Source organism: Abramis brama (genome assembly GCF_963993115.1).
Source record: "Abramis brama genome assembly, chromosome: 10".
NCBI lineage: Eukaryota > Metazoa > Chordata > Actinopteri > Cypriniformes > Leuciscidae > Abramis > Abramis brama.
This window is the reverse complement of record NC_139972.1, coordinates 28,502,516-28,515,880: the sequence shown is the minus strand read 5'-3', so window position 1 is coordinate 28,515,880 and position 13,365 is coordinate 28,502,516. Positions and strand designations below refer to the sequence as shown.

The 13,365-nt window shown below is 38.6% G+C and overlaps 1 protein-coding gene across 5 annotated transcripts in view; it reads right to left on the bottom strand.

Annotated features, from left to right (window-relative positions):
* Positions 1-13,365, bottom strand: part of LOC311091109 (uncharacterized protein) — a 156,075-nt gene that overhangs the window by 120,898 nt on the left and 21,812 nt on the right. For 3 of the 5 annotated variants that reach the window (XM_084126871.1, XM_084126867.1, XM_084126868.1), the window contains exons 2-3: positions 12,740-12,820; positions 3,663-3,816 (exon numbers count right to left, since the gene is read on the bottom strand). The gene's annotated coding sequence lies outside the window, so the exon portion shown is untranslated. The remainder of the gene's footprint in view (positions 1-3,662; positions 3,817-12,739; positions 12,821-13,365) is intronic. The other 2 variants (XM_084126869.1, XM_084126870.1) reach the window with 2 other exon arrangements.

Below are 13,365 nucleotides of genomic sequence, written 5' to 3'. Positions count from 1 at the left end.
TATAATAAATTGTCTATCTATCTATCTATCTATCTATCTATCTATCTATCGTAATAATGTATGATTTGCAAAAATGAAAACTGCTGCTTCTGTGTAGATGAGAATGCACACGCTACATTGATTATGGCCAAGCATGCGCCCTTAAAATAGCATATGAATAACATGCGCAACGCGCCACTGACTTTAAACTATTTTTTCCTGGTTAGTGGCGCAATTGTTTTCTAAATCTGCAAAATAGCATGAAGGAACGTTTGCGCCGGAACACGCCTCCTTTTTTGCGCTGAACCGCCCAGGGAGCGCAAGTTCATTCCCTAGTTTAGCGACGTGCTTCTGTGGAGGGAAAAGCGCGCTTTGCGCGGGTGCAAAATAGGAATGATACATGCGTCAGTGTACAAAGTCAATTGCGCTGGGTGCAAGATAGGGCCCATTGAGTGAAGTGACACCTGAGGCTTTCCATTTCCAGGACACATTTCATCAATGGACTGTAGTAAACTTCCACGACACAAAGCAAACAGGATGTGCCGCTTTCTGCTGCCTTGGTTTCCTTTCAGTAAACTTGTTTGTGGAGCCCGTCACAAAAAGGAACCGAAACTACTTGTCACACTGTTTTGTATTTTGTTTTGTTAATTTAAGTGAAATATATTTCGTGTATAGGCCAATTTGGTAACACTTTAGAATACTGTTCCTTCATTAATGAATAACTACACAAGAACAAATGAGTAATGCATTAGTAACACTCTAGTAACTACTATTAACTAACAAGAAACTCTGATTAACGAATTAGTAAGTAATAGCGCTCAGTCGGATGTGGTAGTTCACTATTAGCTAATCAATAACTACTATTTTTCATACCTCACTGAAGACTATAAGAACTACTATATACAGGTTAATAAATATTTATAATGCACAATGTTTAATATAAGGTAATGGTAGCCCATTAGTAATGAATCAAGTGTTACTATATCCTTCTAAAATAACTACTAATTATTTGGATCAGTATTCTAAAGTGAAAAACATGATAACAACCTAATATTTTTAGTTTACAAAAAACTCAAAAGCTTACAATGACTTCAGTCAATATTAGGTTGTTATCATGTTTTTCACTTTAGAATACTGATCCAAATAATTAGTAGTTCCTTTAAAATGATGTAGTAATACTTGAGTCATTACTAGTGGGTTACCATTACCTTTTATTATAAATTATGCATTATTCATGTTAATTATGAACCTGTAGATAGTAGTTCTCTGGGAGGTATGAAAAAAATAGTAGTTATTGATTAGCTAATAATGAACTACTACATTCATCTGAGCGCTATTACTAATTTGTTAATCAGAGTTTCTTGTTAGTTAATAGTAGTTACTAGAATGTTAATAATACGTTACTCATTTGTTCCTGTGTAATTATTCATTAATGAAGGAACAGTATTCTAAAGTGTTACCGCCAATTTATTCCTTAAATATAAAATTTCATTGTTTTTCTCCGTTCACAGAAGCGCGGCTGCAGGTGTGATGTTATATGTGAATCCTCATTTTTGTCGTTTTTGTTTATGCTGCTATTTGCGCATGAGCTTGAATGGCACGAAAAGGAAGTTACTAATGCCAAATTTGTAAATGAAAGTCATTAAGGTCCTGACTCTGTTTTTTGTGAATAAAATCTGCTGTAAAAGTGTATTAATTAATAAGTATAATGTATAATAAGGTTTTGTAATAAAAGTTTGGTTATTTGCAGTTTAATATATAAAATGTCTGCATTAATCTTTCTTATTATTGCTGACTAATGACTACTGGGTAGAATAAATAAACAGTTTAAATCCGTGCTTTTTATTTGTAATGCTTAAAGCTGCAGTCTGTAACTTTTGGCACTCTAGTGGTTATAGTTTCTCAATTGCTTAAACGCATTTCTTGAAACTATGCCTCGTATTCTCAAAACAGTAAACACAAATCCATAACGTCTCACCCAGTTCCCCAAACATCCTATTTTTTAAGCTTTACTCTCAAAACTATTCACTCTTGCTGAAAAACCAAACTTTGTCCTCAGACATCACACACAAGCCCTCACAAAGACACACACTACAACAGTCTCACACACTGGTAGTGATGTATGTCTCGAGACCGGTCTTGGTCTCGAGACCACTTTTACGTGGTCTCGGTCTTGTCACGGCCTTGACGGTCTTTGGTCTTGGTCTTGTCTTGGTCTCGGACCTCTCGGTCTTGTCTAGGTCTCGCTGTCTCAGACCGACATAGTGGTCGGGGGATTTAGCAATAATACAATACTACAATATCCACGACGACACAACGTTCGATAATGCAACATTATTATCCGCAACGGAACAAGTAGCGCGCGTCCGAGTGCTGACAGTGCGGCGTGTGCGCGAACCACACGAGAAAACACTTTATCCGCGGCCACTGATCGCAGCGGCAACAAGCACTTTGATCACTTGGTTTAAAAAACACATATCAGTGACATGATGGGTTTTAACTTCATTCAGGAGATTTTGGGTAACTGCACAACTGACAGATGACTTTGAGCGCACCGCCAACGTATGTGTGTGTGTAACCACAGCGACAAAACGACCAAATTTCGGATCCTGCACTTAAGCCTATAATTTCGTTTTTAAACATTTTATTATGTATTTAAAAGTTGCAGAATGGATTCATTTGGAGACTCTGAAATCGGCAGAGATAGGCAGGCATTTGCTTAGATGAATTTGTCTCTTTGAAATCTCTCTGTGTGTGTGTGTGCGTGCGTGTGTGTTGTTTGATTACAGTATATTTAAGATGGCGTTAGACTAAATAAATTGTCTTTTAAATATCATCTGCATATCTCCGTTGTGTTGACTAAACATTAGGCCTATTCCAAGTTTATAATTGTGTATCTTTAATTTGATGTTACAATTTCATCTACACATTAAGTATAATTTCAATTGGTTACATATTTCTCATTCTTTAGACAGTTGTTGGAGGAGCAAGATGGTGTTGGAGGTGTTTGATATTTTGTCAGATGAACCAGTCAGTACCAGTCATGTCAGTCCTCAACAGTACACAAAAGTTAAGGGAGTCTCAGTCCTCTAATAGTGCAGTAACAGCCGTCATGCAATTGCTACACATAGTTCTTGATCTCACCCAATCTGCAAAAACATTTACAGTGAGCTCACAGTCACACACATGACATGGTCTGTCTCTGTATTGTTCTGCCTGTGTAGTTGAAGTAATATCGTCTAATATGTATTGAATGTAAACTGCGGCTGAACCCTAGTATGCTGCTGTTCTTGAATTCATACAAGTTATTGCTTAGCTTCAACAGTAGTCTGTTTTTTTCCCCTCCGGTCTCGGTCTTGGTCTCGACTTAGTCTTGGTCTTGACTTGGTCTGTCTTGGTCTTGGTCTTGGTCTTGTCTTGGTCTCGATACCCTCTGGTCTTGGTAGTGTCTTGGTCTCGGTTTATGCGGTCTTGACTACAAGTCTACACACTGGTGCAATAAATTCAAAACAACATTTCCAACACTGGTAAGTTATGTTGCTTGTGGTTCTCCCCCTCACAAACCTTTTCACAAGATGAACACAAAAGACAACCAATGAATACATTGGCACATTTTTATTCATTCATGTACTACACAGTACAACATACACACAGAAAAAAAAAAGAAAAAAAAATCATTCCACCTCATCATCCAGTCTTTGGACTGGGTCAGGCCAGAGAATCTCATCCACATCACAGGCTATAGCCAAGTAGCGGGGGTAAAATCCACTTGCATGCCTTTTCCCCACATCAACTGAAATATTTGGCAGGCTTCTTCCATTTCATCGTCTCTGTGTCCTAGAAAAATAGAAGTACGGATTGCTGTAACTTTAACATCCTTTTTACAAAATGAAAGCATTCAGAAAACCCCATCTGTATGTAAAGCAATTTGACATTTCTTTTTATTACAGTAGTATAGTGCAACAGCTACAGTACATGTAGCATATATGTGTTGTAACAGCACAGTGTACTGCACTCAAAAGTTACAGTAGAGAGAAGTCTCTGAAGTTATGATCGAGGTGACGGTGAAGCGACTCAAATTTGGCCTTCCTCATTGCCCAGCCTCCCTCATAGTCATACCCTCATGGACAAAGACATGGGCAACTAGAGTGGCACAAATTTCATCCGAGATTTGTCTCCTTGTCCTTGCCCTCCTTGGACCAACTAATTTTTTTACTTAAGTTATGTCACAACTGCCTGAAATAAAGTGTTGAAGGTGGGTCTTAAAAGCAAACTAGGAGGCTCAGACAACTCAAAAGCAGGCAGTCTTTCCTTGATCTCAGTTTTCAAATACAGACAAATGGGCAGTCATAGCTTTACAAAATAAAGTAAGCCCAATGGCAACAGAGAAACAACACTTAACCCTCTGGGGTCTAAGGTGTTTTTGGGGTCCTTAAGATGTTCTGACATGCCCTTACATTTGTGCTTTTTTCAGTTGCTTATAAACATATTAATGGCAAAGGTGTAATTACACTCTATTTAGCACAAACAGGGCTACCATAATATGTGAGCAACATGTATGTACATGTTTGTATTTTTGAGAAAATAATCTTTATGGATGGTTATTGAAAAAACTAAAAATGAAAATTTCTGAAATAAGGCCACAAAACACATACTAAATATATGTCAATAAGACTTCTGAATAATGCATTTTGTCGCCTAGAGTTTTTTCTTCAAAATGATGTGAAAATCATTCTGCCTTATCGTTCACAAAAAACAATACATTGATTTAAATTTTGTAACACACTTTTTGTTTGGAAAGGCAATATGCGGGTGGGCGTGATTCACACCTGAGGAGACAATGGGCCCCCGCATAATGAGGCTGCATACTTAATGAGCCTTTCATTCAGGTGTGTGACTGAGCCACAAGAAAGAATGCAAGGACAATATATACAGTATATAATTGGTTCACAGTTGTTGTTGTTTTTTCCACAAATTGTGCTTGCAAATTGTATAATATCCAAGGTAAACATTTCTAGTAATTGTGCAGTTAATTGTTCTCATACTGTATTTTCAGATTTGGAATATATTCTCTACCCAAATGTGTCACTAATAAAGCATAATAAAATTATTTAAAGAGAAGGCTTATAATGACCTTTTAAGATTTTGTTTACATCTATCCTTGTATATATATATATATATATGTGGCCTGTAGACAGTAGCCAGCACAAATCTCAAAAGTGATTTATCATTTACACAATATATTGTTACATTAAGCACCAACACTTCAAAATAATTATATTTGAAACTAGACTTCTTAGTAATTCTGAAAATATTACTATAAATTACAGCAACACCTTCCCCTTTGCCTTTCAAAAGAGGTTCATGTTTATAACAGTAATCTTGGGGGGTGGTCATGTAATCATTTGGTTTTAGCCAGGTTTCTGTCAAACACAGCACATCTAGGTTATAGTCTGTAATCATATCATTAACAATAAGTGCTTTTGAAGGTGAAGGGCAAGGCCAAAGAGACCAGCAGTGCCACTCTAGTTGCCCATGTCTTTGTCCATGGTATGACTATGAGGGAGGCTGTGCAACGAGTACAGCCAAACTTCAGTACTTCTATTTTTCTACACAGAGACGATGAAATGGAAGAAGCCTGCCAAACATTTCAGTTGATGCGTGCCAGCGGGGAACAGGTATGCAAGTGGATTTTACCCCCGCTGCCTGGCTAGGCCAACATAGCCTGTGATGCTGACAAGATTCTCTGGCCTGACCCAGACCAAAGACGGTATGCTGGGGCAGAGTATTTATTTTTGTTTGTTTGTTTGGTGTATTGTACTGAACAGTACATTAAAGAATAAAAATGTGCCAATATAACCATTGGTTGTGTCTTTTGTGTTCATCATGTGAAAAGGTTTGTGAGGGGGGGGAACCACAAGCAACATAACTTACCAGTTTTGGAAATGTTGTTTTGAATTAATTGCACCAGTGTTTAAGACTATGTTGTAGTGTTTGTGTTTGTGAGGGCTTGTGTGTGATGTCTGAGGGCAAAGTTTGGTTTTTCAGCAAGAGTGAATGGTTTTGAGTGTAGAGCTTCATTTTGACCTGAAAACAGGATGTTTGGGGAACTGGGTGAGACGTTATGGATTTGTGTTTACTGTTTTGAGAATATGAGGCATAGTTTGAAGAAATGTTTTTAAGCTATCAAGAACTGTAAACAAGTTCAGGTAGTTTAAACACTGCTTGAAAATCTCATGCACTCTTTCTTCAAAACTCTAAACACATTCTCCCACTAAGACACATTTTGCACTGTGATGCACTTATGTTTCAAATTGCTAAACACAGGTTAAACACAACTGCAACACAGTTGTCATTGTTTACACTCAACGACTCAACAAATTGTTCACACTTATATCTAATGATGTGACCAATGCATTCATTCAGTTGCACATATTTTCAGTCCACATAATCATTGTTTCAAACACAAGATTATTGTAATATGTAATGAGAACATTTGGTTTAATCACCGAAACACAACAGTATGATCTTCTTTCAGTTTAGTACTTTTAACAATCAGTTCATTCAAAAGCAAACAAAGCAAGATACATGTTTCAAATCACTCTTGTTGCCGAATTAATTACAGAAACACAGGCTAAAGTTGCCTCACTTACATTACCTAACTCATGTAATTTAATCCATAATATTATATATCTAGTGTGTTATCAAACGGTGTGATGAAGTATGACACAGCCATGAGGATTTGATGCCATCTGTCTCCCTTCTATTGATGCATCTCTGGTCAATCTGATGTTACATAGTCTTTGACTGTTTCCTCTTCCTCTCCATGTTCATAAATAGCTCTCTCTCTCTCTCTCTCTCTCTCTCTCTCACACACAAACTTTGAACATAGTGGTGGTTATCATCTAGGATAATTCACTTGTGTAAAAAGAATTCATTATATTTGGTAATCCATTTCGGAAATTGCAAACTACTTCTATAGAAACTGTCTATAGAATCAATATCTATAGAAATCTATAGCTTTACCAAATGATTCATAATAACCATTAAGTTCAGTTGGATTAAATAATACACACATGTATTAAACTGAACAAGAAGAGATGCTGTGGCGAGCAGGACGAGGCTGAGGGCCGTAGGAGAAGGCTGGTGGCTGGTGGTGTGATTACTGATGAGCGACACCTGTGAGACGCACCGGTCTCGTATCTCTCACGGAGGAGCGGAAGCATAAAAGGAGGAGCGACGACAGTGGAGATTTTTGATATTAAAGTTTGTTTGAATGTTAGCCGGTTCCCACCTTCTTCTTCCCACAATAAAGAACTTTGTTACACTGGTGCCGAAACCCGGGCGGAAGGAGGAACGAGGAAGGAAGAACATTACTTTCTTTGTCCTTTGTTTGATTAACATTAAAACACAGAAGCATGTTTATCAAACTGCTGCCCCTTTAAGACCGAACGCACGGACCGCATTTGAACATGGCTACGTTCATTTGAGATATAACCGACTTTGTTTACTATATAGGATACTCGCCAAGACGGGCGTTATTACATCATTTTGTGTGAATTCGTCCGTACAAGCGCAAGACGTGAAAGACAATTTAATTCAGTATTCGCGCGCTGAGACGCTGGTTTGCGGGGCGAACCACTCGTTATCCTTAAATCAGGTAACAGTTTATGTTTTACTTTACTTACATATACGATTTAGTTTTCATCCAAATAACATGTGCTGAGTGAACGATCAGCAATCAAGAGCATTCAGCAGAAGTGCGCTCGCTTGCTTGCTCTCTCTCTCTCTCTTGTCAGTTAACGTTAATAATAAGCTACATGCCTCATTTTATTTTCTTTGCCATTGACATTCGACTGAACAAACTTTCCACTGATGTCTGTTTAAAGGGATGTGCTCGCAAAATGTACGTGGTATCGGTGCGTGGTATCGGCAAATTTTTACGAGTACGAGTATATGAGGACAGTATCGGCCCGATCCCCGATGCCAGTATCGGTATCGGGCCATCCCTAGTTGTCCTCGGTGTGAATAGATAGTTCCCTTTCGAGAACGGTCTCTCGTATTGCGTAGCTATACGCTATGGAAAAACTCCTTTTCTCAAGAATATTGAAGCCTTTATTTTAAAATGCAGTGCAGCTGCACAGCAAGCATAGGTCAGAGCTGACTAGTGTCATCGAATGGATGCCTCGACCCCCTTTTATACCGGCCTGGGACCTTTCTACGGTCAAGTCAAGTCAACTCAAGTTTATTTATATAGCGCTTTTCACAATACAGATTGTATCAAAGCAGCTTCACAGTATTAAATTAAAATAATACATCAATGCTTGTTTCTAGTGGAAAATGTCCACGTTTGGTAATGCTGATCAATAGTATTGTTGATTGATTAATTCAATTAAATATCCAAAAAATCCCCAACTGAGCAAGCCAAAGGCAACAGTGGCAAGGAACCGAAAAACTCCATCAGGTGACCTAATGGAGAAAAAAAAAACCTTGGGAGAACCCAGGCTAAAGTATTATATGAATGCCTGGCTGAAGAGATGCGTCTTTAATCTAGTTTTAAACTGGGAGAGCGAGTCTGAGCAACGAACAGTATCAGGAAGACTATTCCAGAGTTTTGGAGCTAAATGTGAAAATGCTCTCCCTCCTTTGGTGGATCTGGATATCCTAGGTATGACCAAAAGCCTCGAATTAAGTGATCTTAAAGAGCGCGATGGATTATAGGGCGATAGAAGATCCGTTAAATAGACTGGAGCTAAACCGTTTAGGGCTTTATAAGTCAGTAGCTTGTAATTAATACGGAACTTTATAGGTAACCAATGTAGTGATGATAAAACTGGTGTTAAATGATCATATTTTCTTGATCTAGTAAGAACTCTAGCGGCGGCATTTTGGACTAACTGTAGCTTGTTTATTGAGGATGCAGGACAACCGGCTAATAAAGCATTACAGTAATCTAGTCTCGAGGTCATGAATGCATGAACTAATTTTTCTGCATCAGAAACTGATAGCATGTTACATAGCTTAGCAATGTTTCTAAGGTGTAAAAAGTCTGTTCTTGTAACATATGAAATATGATTTTCAAAAGACAGATTGCAGTCTATTATAACACCTAGGTCTTTTACTGTAGAGGATAAAGTAACAGGACATCCTACTATGTTAAAGTTGTAGTGTGAGAGGTTTTGTGGGTGGTTTTTTAAACCGATGATTAGTACCTCTGTCTTGTCTGGATTTAATAAAATAAAATTGTGCGTCATCCAATCTTTTATATCTTTAACACACTCTGTCAAATTGGATAATTTAGCATTTTCATCTGGCCGTGATGAAATATAGATTTGAGTGTCGTCAGCATAACAATGGAAACTAATTCCATGTTTCCTTATAATATTTCCAAGTGGCAGCATATATATTGAGAATAACAGAGGGCCTAACACAGATCCCTGCGGCACTCCATAGTTTACTGGAGTTATGATTGATTTTTCTCCATTTAAATAGACAAAATGGTAGCGGTCAGATAAGTATGATCTGAACCAACTTAATGCTTGTCCTTGAACACCAGTATAATTTTGTAATCGATCTAAGAGTATTGTGTGATCTATAGTATCGAATGCAGCACTAAGATCAAGTAAAACTAGTATTGAGATACAGCCTTGGTCAGATGATAAAAGTAAGTCATTTGTAATTTTAACAAGCGCCGTTTCAGTGCTATGGTGCGGTCTAAATCCAGACTGAAACTTTTCATAGATGTCATTTTCTTGCAAGAAAGAGCCCAGTTGAGCGGACACAACTTTTTCTAATATTTTAGACATAAAAGGAAGATTTGAAATGGGTCTATAATTTGCTAGATTATGCGGGTCTAATTGTGGTTTCTTAATGAGAGGTTTTATAACTGCCAGTTTAAATGTTCTTGGAACATGACCTAAAGATAAAGATGAGTTAATAATATTGAGGAGAGGCTCTTCCACTATAGGTAACACTTCTTTCAGTAGTTTAGTTGGTATAGGATCTAATAAACACGTTGTTGTTTTAGATGAAGTGATAAGTTTATTTAACTCTTTTTGTTCTATAGTTGTAAAGCACTGTAATTGTTCTTGCGTCGTGATAATTGAGGCTGAATTATAAAGCGGGATTGAGGATTGAACATTTACAATTGTGGTTCTGATGTTTTCTATTTTCTCAGTGAAGAACTTCATGAAATCATTACTACTAAACTGTAACGGAATATTTTGTGCAGGTGACATCTGTTTATTTGTTAGTCTAGCCACGGTGCTAAATAAAAACCTAGGATTGTTTTGGTTGTTTTCTATTAGTTTGCGGAGGTGCTCAGCCCTGGCCGCTTTAAGGGCCTTTTTATAACGTGACATACTGTCTTTCCATGCGATTCTAAAGACATCTAAATAGTTTGTTTCCATTTATGCTCTAAATTACGGGTTTCTCTCTTTAGAGCATGCGTAGTATTGTTGTACCATGGTGCTTTACTTTATCATTTGGTACTTTTCCTAACTGTTTTAATTATTCTTATTTCTTGTTATTATTTTAATTTCTTCTATGTAAAGCACTTTGAATTGCCATTGTGTATGAAATGTGCTATATAAATAAACTTGCCTTGCCTTGCCTTGCCTTTTCTCTCTGACCTTTTTTAATCTAATGGGTGCAACAATATCCAATGTTCCAGAGAGAATGGTGCTTATAGTGCTAGTTAATTCCTCTAGTTCATTTGTTTGTTTGGGTTCACTGAGCAGCTGAGACAGATCAGATAAGCAATTTGAAAAATTATCTAAGGTGGATGGAAGGATTGTTCTGCCTGATCGATAACGCGGCGCAGCATGATATATTACAGGAGTACGTAATATGCAAGTTACCATGTAATGGTCAGTGACATCATCACTTTGTGGAATGATATCTATATCGGTTGGATCGGTTCCATGTGATATAATTAAATCGAGTGTATGATTAAAATGATGAGTTGGTCCGGTAACGTTTTGCTTGACCTCAAAGGAGTTTAATAAATCCGTAAACGCAGCCCCTAACGCATCATTTGGATTATCTACGTGTATGTTAAAATCTCCAACAATTAATGCTTTATCGACATTGACTAATAGGTCTGAGAGAAAATCTGCAAACTCTTTTAGGAAATCAGCGTAAGGCCCAGGCGGTCTATATACGGTAGCCAAGGCTAGAGATAATAGGGACGTTTTTCTAACATCTAAGAGCGTAACATTTAGTACAAGTACTTCAAACGAAATAAACTTATAACCCGTTTTCTGACTAACATTGAGAATATCTCTATAGATTGTTGCAACACCGCCGCCACGACCAATCAGACGGGGCTCATGCTTATAGGAGTATCCTGCTGGGGTAGACTCATTTAGGCCGAAATAATCATTTGGTTTAAGCCATGTTTCAGTAAGGCAAAGTACATCAGCCGTGATCCCCAGGAGTAACCTTTAAGAGTATCCGGCGTTGGATCACTAAAAGGCTTGAGACGCGTCTGCTCAACAGTCCGCGTTGTGACTATGAGGTTTGAGCAGCAGTGCTTCTCAGTGAGGAAAAGTAGAAAATGTTCGTTGTAAGTGAGTTTAAAGAGAAAAATCAAGAATTATAAATCAAATCGATGGAGCTCCAAAGACAACAACAACGTGTTCAGACGCGACGCATGCGCATTCGTCAACCGGAAATTCTGAAAATTCGGTCCTCAGGGCCCTGAAGGGACCCCCTTTCGAGCCACTTCAGTCGGCTGATCTAAAGCCTCTTTCACTGAAGACCGCACTTCTGCTAGTGGGTGGGTGATTTACAAGCACTCTCTGTGAGCGCTTCCTGCCTTGAGTTCGGGCCCAACAACTTCAAAGTTGTCCTCAGGCCCAGGCATGGCAGTGTTCCCAAAGTGCTCTCGACTCAGTTCAGAGCTCAGGTCATTTCTCTATCAGCTCTTCCCCCTTCGGAAGAAGATAGAGATGTGTCTCTTCTCTGCCCTGTTAGGGCCCTTAGAGTCTATTTAGAGCGTTCTGCCCCGTTCAGGCAGTCAGAACAGCTCTTTAAATGCTTCGTGGCCGCACCAAAGGGCTTCCGGTCACCAAGCAGAGACTATCACGATGGATAGTAGACGCTATCGCTTTAACCTACGCTTCTTCCTTGCCCCATTGGCATCAGAGCTCATTCCACGAGAGGCATGGCCTCATCTTGAGCCTGGTCCAGTGGTATACCAATTGAAGACATCTGTGCGACGGCCGGTTGGTCCTCGCCATCCACATTTGTAAGATTTTATAACTTAGAGGTTCCTGCTCTGCAGGCTCAAGTTCTTTCTGTATAAAGGCCTAAGCCTTTTACTACCCCTCTGTGGGGCCCTAAATAGTCCGGCCCCCATTGGATTTGACTTTAGCTCTACTATTAACCTTGGGCTTCGAGCCCTAGGTGATAGTCAAGGGCGAAGTGTTAAGTTGATAGCATGGCGTTTTAAAATGGGTTCCCATAGTGTATAGCTACGCAATACTAGAGACCGTTCTCGAAAGGGAACGTATTCGGTTACTAACGTAACCTCGGTTCCCCGAGAGTAAGGGAACAAGTATTGCGTCCCCTGCTGTGCTATTACGCTTGGTACAGGTGCTATCGCTTCAGTCGATTTAAACCTGATTCCTATGGCGAAATGGCCCGCTTATATAGCCAGAAGCCATGCCCATTCTGGCGGGCGAGGCACCGTTTCAGTAACTAAATAAAATACAAGATAACTTGGGAAACTGAATGGTATATTTTCTGTGTGCATTACCTGTGTGCGTTACCTGATTGATGACTCTGTTCTTTGAAGAGCAACCGTATTCGAGAAGAATGTCAGCATTTATCACCTGGCCTAAAAACAATCATATACATAACAAATTACATTATAATAAAACTAAGTAGGCTAAATGGTAGATTTCTACACTTACTAGAACATGGAAATAAACAAAAATATAGCTGCGAGAAGCAATTACGGGCCCAAGCCGGTGGTACCGCAACCCAGGTGCCTTTGGCACCGGGGATGGCGGTACCGCCGGCTTTGGCCCTCCATCAATACATACACACACACACACACACACACACACACACACACACACATATATATATATATATATATATATAAGACAGAAAATATGACTTGTCTTACCTTATTCTGATTTTATGATACACTCAAAATATTCCACAACAAATCCTTTAAATTTAATTTAAAAATAAAAACGAAAGTAAGCAGTGTTGGGCTCACGTAACTCTCTCATTAGAATCAAAATCTTTCAACATTTGCGATGTATTTGGATGCTAAACTTTTCTTTATTATAGGCTTTGTACTTCACTCGTGTTCCAATATCGACAGAAAAAATTATCCTCTTCACACACGCAAAAATGTGCTTAGAAACATCA